Genomic DNA, 16,696 nt, shown 5'->3' on the forward strand with positions numbered 1-16,696 from the left:
CCAAACTTCTGGCATGCCATACAGCCTTTATGAATTTTACCATATTTGCATACCTCCTGAACAATCATTTATTCAATGTTTTTCTTTAATCAACTTGAAACTGACTTACTTTTCTTAAAATAGTTAATCTTGTTCTAAACAATTAATCATTGACAAATATTTACTGAGTGAGCACCCATGTCCTAGGCACTGCCATCCAGCAAAGAATGAAACAAAGTCTCTGCTCTCATGAAGCTTACATCCTAGTGGAGGGAAACAGACAATAAGCAGGCACAAGTCATGTGTGTGATACATAAGTGTACATTTGTGTCTAATATGTATAGTGATAAGTGGTAGGAAGAAAACATGAAGCAAGGTAGAGGGAGAGTGAAGAAGATTTGTTTTTTAAAATAGGATGTTCAGGGAAGAACATCCTGATAAAGTGACATCTGAGCCAGAAACCACAGTTATGAGTTATCATATTTTTAACACCCATTAAAATAAAATTAATATACTTTAAGGTATTTAAGTATTTACAAAGTGAAAAATGTCTGTACATGTACCATATACAGTTAGCTAATATAGTAACGTTATTTTATGCTAAAATAATAAAAGGAAGAAAAATGTTAAAACTTAAGGGTACATCCAGACTGGAAATTGTCTCCTATTTGCAGATGGTATTATCCTCCATGTAGAAAATCATAACAATTCCACTAAAACACTCTTAAACTAACGTATAAAGTCAAGCAAGTTTGCAGGATACAAAGTAATATTTAAAAAATCAATTTTCTTTCTACATACCAGCAATGAACAATCTGAAAATGAAATTTTAAAAATTCCATTAATAATAGCAGCAAAAAGAATAAAATACTTAGGAATAAACTTAACAAAAGAAGTGCAAGACGTATGCACTACAAACTACAAAACATCACGGAAAGAAATTAAAGAAGATATAAATAAATAGAAAGGCATCCCAGGTTCATGATCGGAGAACTCCAAGTTGTTAAGATGGCAAGATTCCCCGAATTGATCTATAGACTGAACAGAATACTCATCAACTGCAGAAATTGACAAGCTGATCCTAAAATTTTGTGGCAGTGCAAGGGACCCAGAGCAGTCAAAACCATCCTGAAAAAGAAGAATAAAGTTGGAGGACTCGCACTCACCAATTTCAAAGCATACTACAAAGCCATGGTAATAAAGACAGTGTGCACAGATGTAAGAACAGAAATAGAAATCAACAGAATAGAATTGAGAGTTGAGAAATAAACCCATACATTTACGGTTAATTGATTTTCAACGAGGATGCTAAGACAATTCAAGAGGGAAAGAAGAGTCTGGTTTTTTTTTTTTTTTGCGGTATGTGGGCCTCTCACTGTTGTGGCCTCTCCCATTGCGGAGCACAGGCTTCGGACACACAGGCTCAACGGCCATGGCTCACGGGCCCAGCCACTCCGCAGCATGTGGGATCTTCCCAGACCGGGGCACGAACCCGTGTCCCCTGCATTGGCAGGCGGACTCTCAACCACTGAGCCACCAGGAAAGCCCAGAATAGTCTTTTCAGACAACTGGACATTCATATACAAAAGAATAAAGCAGGACCCTTATCCTTATACTATACAAAAAAAAAGTAAAAACGGATTATAGACCTAAATTTAAGAGTTCAAATGACAAAAGCGAAGCCTGGAATACAAAATAGAGGTAAAGCTTTGTAACACTGGATTAGGCAACAGTTTCTTAGATGACACAAGCAACAAAAGAAAAAAGATATAAACTGTATTATACTAAATAAAAAACTTTTGTGCTGTAAAAAATACCACAAGAAAGTAAAAAGACTCCCACAGAATGGGAGAATTATTTGCAAATCATATATATCTGCTAAGTAACTTGTATCTAGAATACATAAAGAACTCTTCCAACTCAATAATAAAAAGACATAATCTAATTTAAAAGTAGACAAACAGAACACACCATTGTAAAGCAATGATACTCCAATAAAGATGTTAAAAAAAAAGTAGACAAAGAATTTAAATAGACATTTCTCCAAAGATATAAAGTTGGCTAAGAAGCACATGAAACAATGTTCAACATCACTAGTCATTAGGGAAATACAAATCAAAACCACAGTGAGGTATTACTTCACACCACCAGGATGACTCTAATCAAAAAGATAAAAACAAGTGCTAGTGAGACTGTGGAGAAACGAAAACCTTCATTCACTGCTGGTGGAAATGTAAAATTGTGCAGCCACTTTGGAAAATACTTTGGCAGTTCCTCAAAAAGGGATACATAGAGTTACCATAAGACCCAGCATGATTCACCCCTGGGTATACAGCCAAGAGAAATGAAAACATGTCCACACAAATACTCATACCAATGTTCATAATAGCCAGAAAGTGGAAACAACTCAAATGTCCATCAGTGGACGAATGCATTAACAAAGTGTCGTATATCCATAAAATGGATTATTATTCAGACATAAAAAGGAGACATTCCACAACATGGATGAACTCTCATGCCATTTTTATGAAATGTACAGAATAGGCAAATCTGCAGAGACAGAAAATAAATTAATGGCTGCTTAGGGATGAGTTGAGGGTAGGAGAATGGGGAGTGACTGCAATGAGCATGGGTTTTCTTTTGGGGGAGTGAAAAAAAAGTTCTGAAATTAGATAAACAGTGGTGATGGTTGCATAACTGTGAATATATTTTAAAAATGAATTGTACACATAACGTAAGTGAATTTTATGGTATGTGAATTATATCTCAATTTAGATGTTAAAAAAAACTTAAAAAAGATTTTAAGTCCCTTGGAGAATAGATGTGAGAGACAACAGTAATTCCCAGTATCTCTAATGTGAACGTGCACTCTCTTCTGGGCCAACAGCACCTTCACAGACGCTGAACAGCTCAGGAACAATAGTTCTCTCACTCTGACTGGCATTCTCATCACACTGACCAAAATGAAGTATGTTTGGATGTGGAAGTTAAACATATTTATTTATGGCCACTAATGACCTTAATCCTGGAGGCCATCTTACTTATTATCTTGGTGCAAATAAGTGATTGGTTTCGATGATAAAAAATAAGCCAGACCCTAATTCTTGATATCATTTATAATTCTTTCCTAATTTCAACGTGAAATGCACTCTCTCTAATTTCCTTACCTTTATGCAATCTCTCAAGGTTGTCGTTTTGGTGATGGTAGTGGTGAGTGAAGCGGGAGCTGGAAAGGAGGAAGCAGCACGTAGGTGCTAGCAATGGTGATAGCAATGAAACATCCCCCACGATGCTTTTAGAAAAAGAAAACAAACCCTGAGCCTCATTTTTATCCTTCATGAAAAGCCTTCCCGGGCTTCCCTGGTGGCGCAGTGTTGAGAATCCGCCTGCCAATGCAGGGGACATGCGTTCGAGCCCTGGTCCAGGAAGATCCCACGTGCCGCGGAGCAACTAAGCCCGTGCACCACAACTACTGAGTCTGCGCTCTAGAGCCCGTGAGCCACAACTACTGAGCCAGTGTGCTGCAACTAATGAAGCCTGCGCACCTACAGCCTGTGCTCCACAACAAGAAGCCATCGCAGTGAGAAGCCCGCGCACCTCAACGAGGAGTAGCTCCCGCTCGCCGCACGCAAAGACCCAATGCAGCCAAAAATACAATAAATTAATTTAAAACAAAAACAAAGAAAAGCCTTCCTTACCTACTGAAGAAAAAATCTTTATAAACTTAAGTATATAGCATAATGTTAGTATGAGGAGAAGGAAGAAGGGGAGTCAATCCTGCCACCAGAGCACCTGTGCACACCGGCTCTGGTGAGATATTCTTCACCTGCACCAGCCAAGGGCCAAGTTAAGTGCTTGGCGTATGGCTGTGTGTGTTAAACAGAAAGAAGGGAAAGGAGAGGCAGCCTCTGGAAGCTTTCCCAGACCAGTTCTCAGGGTCCTTAGGGAGCACAGTGCTACAAGGAATCAACTTGCTAAGCATCAGCTTTCAACTGTGCCCATGGTAACAACGGTCACAATAATCATCAGAACCCATCATAACAACACTGGACATGCTCTACCAGCTCCAGGGCAGGCCCTCAGGGAAAGGAGAGAAGACTTGTGGAAAGACCAGAAACTGAAATATATTAAAAGAACATGATGAAAAATATATTCTTTCCTTCCCTGAATTTCTGATCTAAAATGCTCTGAAATGCAATCATATACTTGAATATGAGAACACAGAGCCAACTTAGTCAGAAGGAAGAATGTAGATAGCTGTGATTTTTGCTTAGGCCAAGAAGAAAAATCCTGTGAAGATGCAACCAAGAGAGGAGTGGGTCAAAACTACCAGGCCCACGGCATTGACCCTTGGTCACACTTCTGCAAGAACACAGCTGCTACTCTCAGCAGTGGCCCAGGAGTTGAGGCATCTTGGGCAGGCACTGCTGAGAACCCCAGGAGAGCCTACTAAGTCAGAGATGCTTACTCACTGTGCTCCCTCCCACCTGCTCTCTCTAGCCAGGTCTACCAGGTTCAGGGAATAATCCAGCGGCCTGAGGAACTAAGGACCAGGCTAACCCTTTACACCTGAAGCGCAGACTTGAGCACTCTGCATGGCAGGCTTCCTGGGGGACACTGCTTCTCCCAAGGCCCTAAGCGCCGCCCCAGGCTCCCATCTGTGCTTTCAGCCTGATTGCTTGGCTAGTCTGGCTGCAAAGAGAGAGACACTCCCAAGGAAAAGAAACACCCACCGGGAATAGAGCAGAGAAGCCAAGAGGATGAGAGGTGTTTTGCTAGCTCCCAGGCCCATCAATGGCAAAAACTACATGTTTGGAAAATGAAATTGTTCAATTAGCATCTACCACCGATCACGAATTGCTCAAAACCCCAGCTCTGACAAATTACAGGCAACTATCTGAAGAGTTACAACTCAGAGAAAGGAACATAATAAGGTACCACTAGAACTTCTCTACAAACTCTGCATCGAGACAGAGACCACAGTCCCAGGTTCTCAAGGTGCAGTGAGAAGAACACCCAGCCTGGAGTCAGCCCAACCCTGCCTCTAGCAACTGCTGGGCAAGGGTCATCGTACACGTGAGTTTTGAGGACTCAACATTCTCGCTATAAGAGCAATAATAATAACATGACCTACCTCACGTGATTATTATTCTGGCACACTGAAGCTTAATAAATCATTTTTCTTCCAGATCATGCTTCTCTATGTATTTGGAAGACACCCTCTCCATTCCCAAGCTAGATTCATTTTTCAGACTCCCCGGCACTGCCATCCAATCCATTTACTCTATGCTAGGCACTGTGCAAGGTACTAGGATATGAAAATGGACAGATACAGTCCCTGCCCTGGAAAAGCTAACTGTAAAGGGAGAAAAGTGAAGGAAAAAGTGGACTCTACGAAGGCCTTATAGAGAGGTGACATTTGAAAGTAAGCCTTCACCTGTTTGTTACCCATGGTAAAGAGGACTTAAGAAAAAAAGCAAAGGCACATTTATTATCAAAGGTGCTGCTAGATTATTTATAAAATTATAATAGCTAAAGTTATAAGCATTTTAAAGGATTAAATCATTTAATCCTTGTGACAACCCTACGAAGTGGGTACTATTATTATTTACACGTTACCAAGGAAACCAAGGTACAGAGCAGTTAAATCGCTTGTCCCAAGTCACACAGCTAGAAAGTGGCAAGGCAGGAATTTGAGCCCAGGTGGCCTGCACCAGCGCCCTTGCAGCTCTGAGTCAGCACTCTGCATGGCCTCCAATCATCTTGCATTTCAGCTCTCACCATCCCATGATGTAGTGATAATACAGGCCCAATTTTCCAATCAGGAAATTGAGATTGAGAGAGATTAAATGATTGGCCCAAGATCACTCACTCACCTAGTGAAGGAATAGGGCAGGACAGTGGACTCAGCTCTGACTCCACTGTCCACTTACTTTTCTTAACATTGATGGGGGGGGGGGTGCTTGTTAAAAATGCAGAGTCCCAGGTCCCACCTCCCCCTCTTGAATGGAGCCTAGGAATTTGTATGTCCAGTAAGCACTTCAGGCTAGTGTTACACGCCTGTAAGTGTGAAAACTTGAGTACCACAATGTGCTGAGGACTTGTAAAGGTATGAAGGGTCACTACTGACCATCCTCCCAAGAGTCTGCCCAGCTGTGAGCAAATACAAGATGGACACTCAGTCCTCTTCCTCCTCCCACCCCCCCAGCTTCTTCCACCTGCACAGACCCACCGACCCTCAACAAAGGAGAAGGCACGTCACAGGATCCAGTGAAAGCATTATCAATGTCTGCTCTAAACAGTTCCCTCAGTCTTTGTTGTACTCTGAGTTCTTGTATCTCAAAACAGCTCTTCCTGCCACCCACCCCTGGTAGCTAACAACCGCTTTCCTAACTTTCCGCTCACTTCCAAACCCCTGGGAAAAAAGAGTTTATACCCAAAGACATTAACTGGTGGTTTGCAAGAGCAAAAATATGTTCCATTTGGTTTTCCCTTCATTTTTTAAAAAAAAGTTGAATTGGTTATCAAACGTTTTAAACATTGGGTGAGTATAAATGAAATGCAAATAAAAATTCAGATTCTGGCTTCTCTTGAAAAATTAGAAAACCTGCCATCACCATCTGCATTTCTATATGGCAGCAGTTGGCAGTCCAGTTAGATGTAGCAAGCTCTCTCCGATTTACCACTGTCCCTCCCCACCCAACGCCTACAGGTGGCCAGCTTTGCTCAGCTCTGTGGCCTGACTCTCCCAGTCAGCAGCTGAGTGCTGCGTCCCACGTCCCGGCAAGGAAGGGGTAGGGGGCACTGCCCTGGGAGCAGCCACACAAAGCCTCCTGGAGGGCTGGGCTTGAGCAGTGCAGGGAGGAGCCTATGCCGGCCGCTTGAAACCCTCCATCTACTGCCCTCGCTGCCACTGGAGGAAAGACCCTCTGGAAGGCTCCCTGCTGTCACTCAGGCCAGCCTGCCTCTTGCAGCTGTCTCTCCAGCTCCCTCAGTGCTCCCTCTCCCTACCATCCAGTCTCATCACCCAATCCACAGATGCTCTGCCCGGGTCTGAGAAGGGATCCCTTAGAGGTCAGTCTCTGAAGGGAGCTCCTTCTGAGGGGTGCCCAGCCTCTAAGAATGGACCTTCCTATCCTAGAGCAAAAAACTGTTTCCCCTCGTTAAGTGACATTTCTAATCGTCTGTATGGTACTTTTCCGCAGGCCTAATTTCGGACATGACAGTATGCCTCGCCCCTGAGGAGGAGACATTTGAGCCCTGAGAGCGCTGAAGAACAGATGCAAGTGTTTGGAGGGAAGCCTCCCGTTCTGCTGGGGTTAATAAGGTCGCCACTGAGAGGAAACACAAACACTGCCCAGCACCCTACTTGTCTGGTCTAGGTAAGAAGTCAGGAGCCACCCCCCGCCCGCCGCCGGCAAAGGAAACCTCTAAAGCACATGAGAGAATTTCTGCCCACGTCGACATTCCACTGATCTCTTAAGCAATCTCTGGTGCGGAAGTAATAGCTTAGGAAGCAGCCCAGAGGGAAGGAGAAGGTGAGAAAGGGAACGGAACTCTGTGTGCCCCGAGAACCTGGCTTCAGCCCAGTCCGGCTCCGTACAGCTGTGGTCTGACTGCCCTGGAGTCAACCTGCTACTCACCCTGCCCAGGGAACACCTACCAGACTGTCCTCACCCCCTCACTGACTCCCTCCTGCTGCCCTTGGTCATCTAGGCCCTGCGGCAGGCCGAGCAGAAAAGGATCAGACTGGCAGCTCCCCCAGAGGAGAGCCTACGTCTCTCATTTCTTCCTCCAAGAGTCTCGGCAACCAGCACTGGCACCGCAAGTTTCAGGGAGGGTCATCATTAGAGAGAGTTCCTTTTAAGTACCCAAACCAGAGTTCTCGAAAGCGGGAGCGTTTGATTCTCCCTTTCTCTCCTGCAGGTGTCCTTGGACTGGGCCAAGGCGGGAGGCGCCTCATCTACCTTTCATAGCTCTGCCTGGACTGACAGCTCAGGCTCTGCTGTAGCGGCTCACCTGCACAGCCTTCCTAGGAAATTCAGCCATCCCACAGGTCCCCTGACATCCTGGCCCGCTCTGCCCCACGCGGCTGAGAAAGCTGTAGGGCAGTGCTAGCTAGTTCTTCTCCATGTTTTGAACAATCCTCAGTACTTGGCAGAGACTTCTGCACATAAAAGACAGGCAAATAAACGTTAACTGATTTGCTAACTGATGGCAAAAGAGGGCCCCCAAGGAGTCAAAGGCCAGGAAGACAAAGGGCCCTAGAAATTCTAGCACTGGCCATATCCTTTAAGGTGCACTCTTCCGCTCCCCGAAGTCATGGCTGCAATAAATCCAGTGAAAGGGAGGTTTCCAGCTGTAGGTGCCACCCAGTTGGACTGTCACCAGCAGGCCTTTTCCTGGCCTATTATCTTCCAGGGTCCTCCTGGGTTAACAGTTCTCATCCAACACACCCATGAAGAAAGGCTGCTCCTGGGAAACCTGCCTTCACCTCCACGCTGGCTTTCTCCTCCCCCACCCCTCTTTTCCCCGCTTCCTTTCCTGACTCATTTCTCACTGGTTATCTGCCCACAACCTTGTCTTTGGTTCTGTTGTGCCTAAAATCAAGGGGTTACACAAGGGAAAGGGGAGAAAGTGGGCTCAGAGGTTGGGTGGGTGGGTATCAAAAGCTGTAGAAAGGGAGCCAGGAAGGTTTTTCTCAAGTCTGTCCCCTAATTCCCTCCAAAGTTCCAGACCCCTTTTCTCCGTCGGCACTTCTACATACCTGGTACCTTGGATCTTTTCCATTCCAGCCCCAAGCTCTGGGGCTCTAGGTCCAGAGAGCCCTTTGAGCAAAAATGTTGAGGGGATTATGAGCCTGGTCAAGTGGAGAGGAACCAAGATTTGTTTTGCTGGGAGATCAGAAGAATTGCTGGGGGTTTTTACAGGTCCCTGTGAGGCTGAAATCTGTCTCAACCAGTCACAAAAAAGATGATTTTTGTTGTTGTTGTTGAATAACAACCAGAAAAAAATTAAGCTCTCTTTCCATCTCCTGACTGTCCACTTATCACTCCCACATCCTCTTTCCCAACTCTCCTCCCCAAAGAGGTCTTTAAGTTTGGGTTTTCAACCTCAACCATTTTCAATCCCTTTTCCTGCCAGATGGTCCTTCTCCAGTTCAGTACAGATTCTGTGGAGGTTTGAAGTTGGGTTTAAATGTTTCCTGAAAGCCTAAAATGGGGTGAGGGCTTGTTAGGCAATTCCAGGCCAAAGGAATCCTGGTTGCTTCCAAGACAGTTTTAAAAACCTAGACATGGCTGTTTCTGCCAGTCTGGAAACTCAGCCTCTCAGCGAGCGGCTTAACCCAGCTCTGCCAGGACGATGGAGCCTGCTCTGTCCATAGAACGGAGGCCTGCCCCACAAAGAGCCCTGCCCTCTTTCACCCTTGGCAAGAAGAACCTGGTGGGTCCTGTACACATGATGATGATTCCAAGGCCACAGACCTATCTCACACTAGTGCCTTCCCTCTGCCAGTCACAGCAGACTAACTGCCATTTCCTACACATGCCAGGAGTGTTCATGCCTCCAAGCTTTTATTCAACCAATTCCTTCCATCATCAAGTCCTCCACCACCATTCTTTCTTAAATATCCAGTTCAAATGTTGACTTCTTTCTGAAGCCTTTCCCAATCCTACATCTTGACCTCATTCTCACCCTTCCCATGCTCTCCAGCCTAGCTGAACTCAACCTGACTGATGGCAAGATGCCTGCCCTGCTCCAGAAAAACACACCACCCACAAGCCAACTTTCTCAGAAGAGGACTAGGAAATAGTAAGGGCTAAAGGGACTGGGCAAGTCTCAATGCCTCCGTTTTCCTACCTGTAGTATAGGAAGAATACTCTACCTCTATAATGAGAACTTGAAGACGAATGAGAAACCATGTATAAAAAACAGAGGATACTCAGAACCAAGAGGGAACATACTTGAAGTCTCTGGCTTTCCCCCAACTCTCAGCCTCAGGACCTCTTCTCTTGTCCTCACTCTCTTAGCTCTTACTCTGTTTCCTATTTCACTGAGAAAATAGAAACAATCAGAACAGACCCTCAATAAACTACCACCATCACATTTACCCACCACCAGCAACAGGGCAGATCTTGTCACTACTTCTGCTCAAAACCCTAACATGGATCCCAATCACTAAAAGTAAGAGCCAAAATCTTCACAATGACCTACAAGGTCTTCATCATCTAGGTCTCTATGAGATCTCTGACCTCATTTCAACTACTCTTTCCCTTTACGTTTTCCCCACCAGCCACACTATCTCCTTATTATTTCTTCAAATACACCAGGCACGTTCCAACTCCGGGCCTCCACACCTGCTGTCCCCTGTAACTAGAACATACTCCCCCAAGAGAGCCTGCTCCCTCATCTCCCAGGTCTTTGGTCAGACATCATCATCTTAGTGAGGCCTTCCCTGGATCACACTAAAATTTAGTGTTAAGAAATTACTACTAGGGACTTCCCTGGTGGCACAGTGGTTAAGAATCCGCCTTCCAATGTGGGGGACGCAGGTTCGATCCCTGGTCAGGGAACTAAGATCCCACATGCCGCGGGGCAGCTAAGTCCATGCGCCACAACTACTGAGCTTGCGCTCCTCAACTAGAGAGACCACGTGCCGCAAAACTACAGAGCCCACGCACTCTGGAACCTGCGTGCCACAACTAGAGAGAGAAAACCCACACACCACAACTAGAGAGAAGCCTGCACACCACAACAAAAGAGCCTGCATGCCTCAACGAGGACCCCGTGTGCCGCAGCCAAAAATAAATTAAATAAATAATAAATAAATCTTTTTTTTAAAAGAAAAATTTTTTTAATGAAAAAACATTTGCCACCATTTCAGAGTGGCTCTACCCGGACAGAGTGAGCAGGCTAGGGGCTTCACTGTCCAGGCCCATCTTCCAAGCCCACCAGCCTTCCCAGTTCAGAGTCTGACCTACCCTCAGCAAGCACACCCACTCAGAAAACTGAAAAGTGGGCCACATCCTATGAACACCCAAAAGATTCAGGGCAGGGGTGGCTGCAGCCCCAGAACAACTGAAGTTGCTCTCTGCAAAGATTGCAATGATTTTCCTATTATGAAATGCAAAGATCCTTTCTCTGGGGCTTAATGAACCAGAGGACCTTCCTTTTCCCGTGTCTACTGTTTGGGACACTACTGATCAGCCCTCTCTGAAGCACTGTAATGTAGTTAACTCTCAATCTGGAGTACGGTCTCTGGGGGTAGCATTTTACCATCTGCCTGGAGGATCCTCACGCTCATCAAAAGAGGGCACAGGTTAAGAAAGGTTGGGGGAATACTGTCAGAGAAGTAGAGAGACACAGGTGTGGCACCTAAGACTTTTATTTGTTTACGTACTTGAAGCCTCTGAGGGCATCTTCCCAGCCAGGCCCCCATGCTACTGTGCTATACTCTGGTCCTTGCCCTTGAGCAGCTCCCCATCCTGCCTGAGACAGACAAGTAAAGAAAAGATTCTGGCACAATGTAACAAGAGCTGTGATAGATGTATGAACACAGAGCTCTGAGAGCAAGGAGAAAAGATACCTAATCAGATGGACAGGACGGATGTAGGGGAGGGCTTCTGGAGGAGACAAGAAGTAACACTGGGCTGAGTCTTGCAGGACTTGTGGAAGATAAAGAAGGCAGAAGAACACTGCTGCAAGCAGAAGAAAAACCATGAACAAAAGCCAAGGAGATCTTAGAGCAAGAACAGGACACAAAAGGCAATAACCATAGTGGAAAACATTGATAAATCAGACTACACTAAATAAGAACTCTGTTCATTAAAAAATGCCACTTAGAGAGTGAAAAAAGAACCTTTGGAGTGGGTACACAGGTTACAGAACTCAGCAGATTAGGAACATTAGATACACAGAGGAAACTTATCAAGAAGTAGAGTAACTCTCAAACTGCAGATCTTGGCCAGATCATTAGGGCTGAATTTCCCTTTGGATAAAAGTCTCAGTTTTGGAAGGGAGTAGAAGAAAGTGCACATACACAGCCAGGCTCTGCTAGTTCTAAGTATGCATTTATCTCATTTAATCTAGCTGTCATTATCTCTATTTTACGGATGAAGAAACTGAGGCTCGGACTTCCCTGGTGGCGCAATGGTTAAGAATCCACCTGCCAATGCAGGGGACACAGGTTCAAGCCCTGGTCTGGGAAGATCCCAGAGCCACAACTACTGAGCCCGTGCACCACAACTACTGAAGCCCACGCACCTAAAGCCCATGCTCCGCAACAAGAGAAGCCACCGCAATGAAAAGCCCGCTCACCACAACAAAGAGTAGCCCCCGCTCGCCGCAACTAGAGAAAAGCCCGCACGCAACAACGAAGACCCAGTGCGGCCAAAAATTAATTAATTAATTTTTAAAAAAGAAGGAAACTGAGGCTTAGGCTAAGTAATTTGCTCAGGGTTTCACAGTAAGTGGCAGACCCCAGAGTCTAGAGAGGTTGGCACTGAGCCCTCTAACTGACACCAGAGCACATAAGTCCTCCGCTCTCTGTCATATCTTGTGACAGGAAGCCATCCTCCAACCCAAGCGTGCCCCTGCAGCCCAGCTCTGTCTGTAAAGAGTTAGAAACGGATATTGGCAGTAGTCTCATGCCTGGCCCCCAAATGCTTGGTGTTAAAATCCCATTTTTCTTTAAGCCATCTAGTTCAGAGGTCCCTGAATCAATTAAAAATAAACATAAGAGATGCTCCTCTCTTGCTGTTCTTCAAGCCTTTTCTCCTTATCATTCTTCCCCACCTAGGGGACCCTGGTCAAAGAAAGGCCTTGCCCTAACAATGCAGTCCAGCTGAAGCTGAGACTGAAGGTAAGGGGCATCTGTCTGTCCATCTATCCAACTTCTTTAAGGGTTATGATGGGGACAGAATTTGCCTTTTTCCTTCTTTAAATAAAGCAAGTGTTACTTGGCTTCTGTGGTTCTCAAACTGTGTGCTGAGGTGCCCTAGAGCACCGCAGTGAACTCACAGGGGTGCCGCAAGATATATATTTTTTAAATTAATTTCTTTTTTTATTGGGGTATAGTTGTTTTACAAGTTGTGTTAGACGATATTTTAAATTTTTGAGGGAAACAAGACCAATATCCAACATTTGTTTGGACACCCCGCGAGTTCACAGTTTTAACATTAGATTGCACTACATTCTTTTCGATGATGTCATTTCTTTGTGAAGCTGGGTTTTCAGCAGCTGCTGTGATTAAAAAGCAATAACCGTGTGAAAAGCAATGTGGAACAGGAAATGGGGATGGCAGTATTCAATCTGATTCCAAGATGTGAGATGTTGTGCAGTGCCCAGTACATCCCATAAGTTAGTAACTGTGGTTATTTTAAGAATGAAATAAAAAATGTTTGTAATTGAAATTGACGTACAATATTATGTTAGTTTCAGGTGTACTACATAGTGATTTGATATTTGCATATATTATGAAATGATCACCATGATAAGTCTAGTAACCACCCATCCCCATACAAAGTTATTACAATATTATTGACCATATTCCTTATGCTGAATATTACATCCTCGTGACTTATTTAATATATAACTAGAGGTCTATACCTCTTAATCCCCTTCACCTATTTCACCCATTCCCCCAACCCTCCTCTAAAAATATTTTTCCTTTCAATTTATATACATATATTTTTCAAATGGCTACTCAGTTATCAGGATATAAGCACTTACTAAATTGTTTACACCTAAACACTTAATAAAAATAAGGTATCTCTTTTGGCCTCTGGGCACTGTGAAAAATTACTAAAACACTAAAGGCCCACGAACTGAGAAAGTTTGGGAACCTCTGGTAGCAGGTGTTTTTTTAAGTCTCTGTGTCAAGGAGTCAAGGAGGAGCTCCCAGGGCAGGCCCAACCCTGCTCCAGAAGCCGGCGGGCAGCTAGCACTCAGGCCTATGGACGGCACACCCAGGCTTTCACTGCAGCTGACAGAAGAGCTGCCCCTCTGCCTGAAGAGATGAGGCTGCACAGTAGCTCCCTCTCAGCCCAGAGGCTGTGCACATCTGCCTCAGCTGTACCCCAGGCTCCCGGGCTCCCCTCTGAACTCCCTCCCTGAAAAGCTCTATTCAGTATGGACCTCATGAATAAAACCCAAGCCAGCCCAGAAGCCAGCAGGGGACTTCCACACACACTCAGACTTGGGCAAAGTCCACAAACCAAACCATTAATCCACTGAGGGAGGGAGGGATGGGAATCTGGGAGACGGCTTCCACTGACAGCCCATCCACTAAAAGGCCAACTGGGTTTTTTGGGTGAAGATTTACATGAAAATAACGCCTTTGTTCCCCAGGGGTTTCTGGCCCTATATACTCCCTCCCTCCATTCTTCCCTGAAGTCATAATCCTCTGTTGGTGACATCACAGCTGCTGATACAATAGCCAACTGTTGTGATGTCACAAGACTCAACTTTTGTCATTTTCAGTGGGGAGTGGGGTTAGAGAATGTGACAAAGGGCTGGAATTGAATAAGGTTATAGAACTGGAATTTGCTTTTTCATGCTAATTTCCCTGGTAGCGAAGGGCAGTGACTCAGAAAATGAAAGGCAAGCAAGCCACTGGCAGCAAGGCTGTGTGTAGATTCATCTACACCAAGGGGAGAGGGATGGCGTTAGGGGGGCTAGGGCAGAAAGGAGACAAAAGTTTTCAATTCCAGGATTAGCCAAATATGAAGATGTTCTCAGTCTGGCCAAGTTCAGGACTTTCTCTTTCCATTATCCATCATCTGAGCCCAGGGTAAGCAGAGAAAAGCTGAACTGCAGGAAAGGCTCCAGGCTGGAATGTTCCCTGGAAATTAATGTTTGGGATACTGCATTGGGTTCTGGACTCTACACTGTCCAAGGGATAGGCTCTGTTTGGACTGCATCCTGAGGACAGTGACCAGAATGGAGAGGGCACTCAGAGGCATGTCACAGGAGAAATGACTACAGGAACTGAGAGTGTTTACCCTGGAGAAGAGAAGGCTGCGGATGGGGGAGGCGGATAATTGCCTTGAGAATTCTGAAAGGCTCCCATGTGAAGAAGGGACTACATATGCTATTTATGGTCCCCCAAAGAGACCTCAGACAATGAGAAGATCCAGAATGGCCAATATGAGACAGAACTTTTTATTCTTCAATTCCGGTTAGAGACTATAAGTTTTTTTAAATTCCTAACTTCTTACTTACAGGCGAGGCTCTTGAGGACAAGACTGTCTTGGTCACTTTAGTGTATACCCCAGAATTTAGAATAAGTGGCACATAGTAAGAGCTTATTAATATTTGTGAAATAAATGAACAAATGAAGCAAGGACAATGGTCTGCTGAAGTTGGTGCTTACTCATTCAATAAGTAGTTTTGAATCCCTACCACATGCCACTCACTCAGTTAAGATGCTGGGGATACAAGGGTGAAAGAAGCAGATAAGGTTAGTCTTCCCTCTCCCCCTGCTTTGTAGATTAGCACAGATGGCATGTAAGGTCCCTTCCAATATTGAGACTCCTTGATTTTTAGAGATGACTAAAATATTTTAAACTGAGAGCAAAGAGGACCCCAAAGGCCATAGATAAACCCTACCTACCACCGCTGCTGTTATTCACAAGCCTGGAAATCTAGACCAAGCTAAGGTTGCCTTCTCGACTGGGGAGGGGCCTGATGCTGAGACAGCCCTGTGCTGGGCCAGACCAGACCAACCAGACTGGGCGTTTTATCAAAGCCTCCCAAGCACCCTAGACAAGACACAGTAGGCTCTCATGTGAACCTGGGCTCCCTCAGCCCAGCAATAAGTGCGTATAGTCCAGTTAGGTAATATGAGGTATTTCAGATACCCTCACTTCTCTAGGGAACTTAAAATTTCCCCAACAGCCTCAGGGCAATTATCCTTCTAGGGGCCATCTGAATGACAACATAGTCACTACAGAACAATTTTCAAGGAGATAATTCCAAGATCTTCTAGGCTGTGCTAGGGATACAGGCTTGGTTCCAACTTCTGAGGGCATAAGAGTACAACTAAAGGTAATGAAACAGATGACTTAACAATAACGATATACAATATACCAGAGACACAATACACACAGACATTATCCTCTTCAGGGTAGTCCTTAGAGGCCTGAATGTTTATTCCAATACATTCTCAAAACATTCCTGAAATTCCTGTTTGGAAATTGCCCTCAGAGACTTTGGAACATTATCTGAATTTTCTCTGAAGGAAAATCTGCATCCTTCAAGGGTGCTAACTCATTCAGAGCCATGTGGCAAAAAGGGTGCAAACGAGAGAAAAGCATCTTGGGTCAGAATAAGCAGTCAAGTATACTGTGGAGCGTACTGTATACTGATCTCAAAGGGGATGCATACCGACACTGTCCCAAATCTCCACTTTTTAGAGTACAGCTGTATGAGTTCACAGAGCTCTCTGAGTATCTAATAAACCCCAAGAACATCCATAGAAAACTTCTAAGAACATGAACTTCTGTCTACCCTTTTAGGATGTTCACAAGCTCCCAAAGTTCCTCCATAGACTCACTGTAAGAATCCTTGTCCTGGGCTTCCCTGGTGGCGCAGTGGTTGGGAGTCCACCTGCCGATGCAAGGGACATGGGTTTGTGCCCTGGTCTGGGAGGATCCCACATGCCACGGAGCGGCCGGGCCCGTGAGCCATGGCCACTGAGCCTGCGCGTCCAGAGCCT

General features: G+C 45.0%; 1 protein-coding gene across 3 annotated transcripts in view; it reads right to left on the reverse strand.

Annotated features, from left to right (window-relative positions):
- The window catches only part of DENND2B (DENN domain containing 2B), a gene marked incomplete at its 3' end in the record, with an annotated part of 108,757 nt that overhangs the window by 51,958 nt on the left and 40,103 nt on the right, over positions 1-16,696 (reverse strand). The gene's annotated exons all lie outside the window — the stretch shown is intronic.

Source organism: Leucopleurus acutus, assembly GCF_964270905.1.
Source record: "Leucopleurus acutus genome assembly, chromosome: 8".
Taxonomy (NCBI): domain Eukaryota; kingdom Metazoa; phylum Chordata; class Mammalia; order Artiodactyla; family Delphinidae; genus Leucopleurus; species Leucopleurus acutus.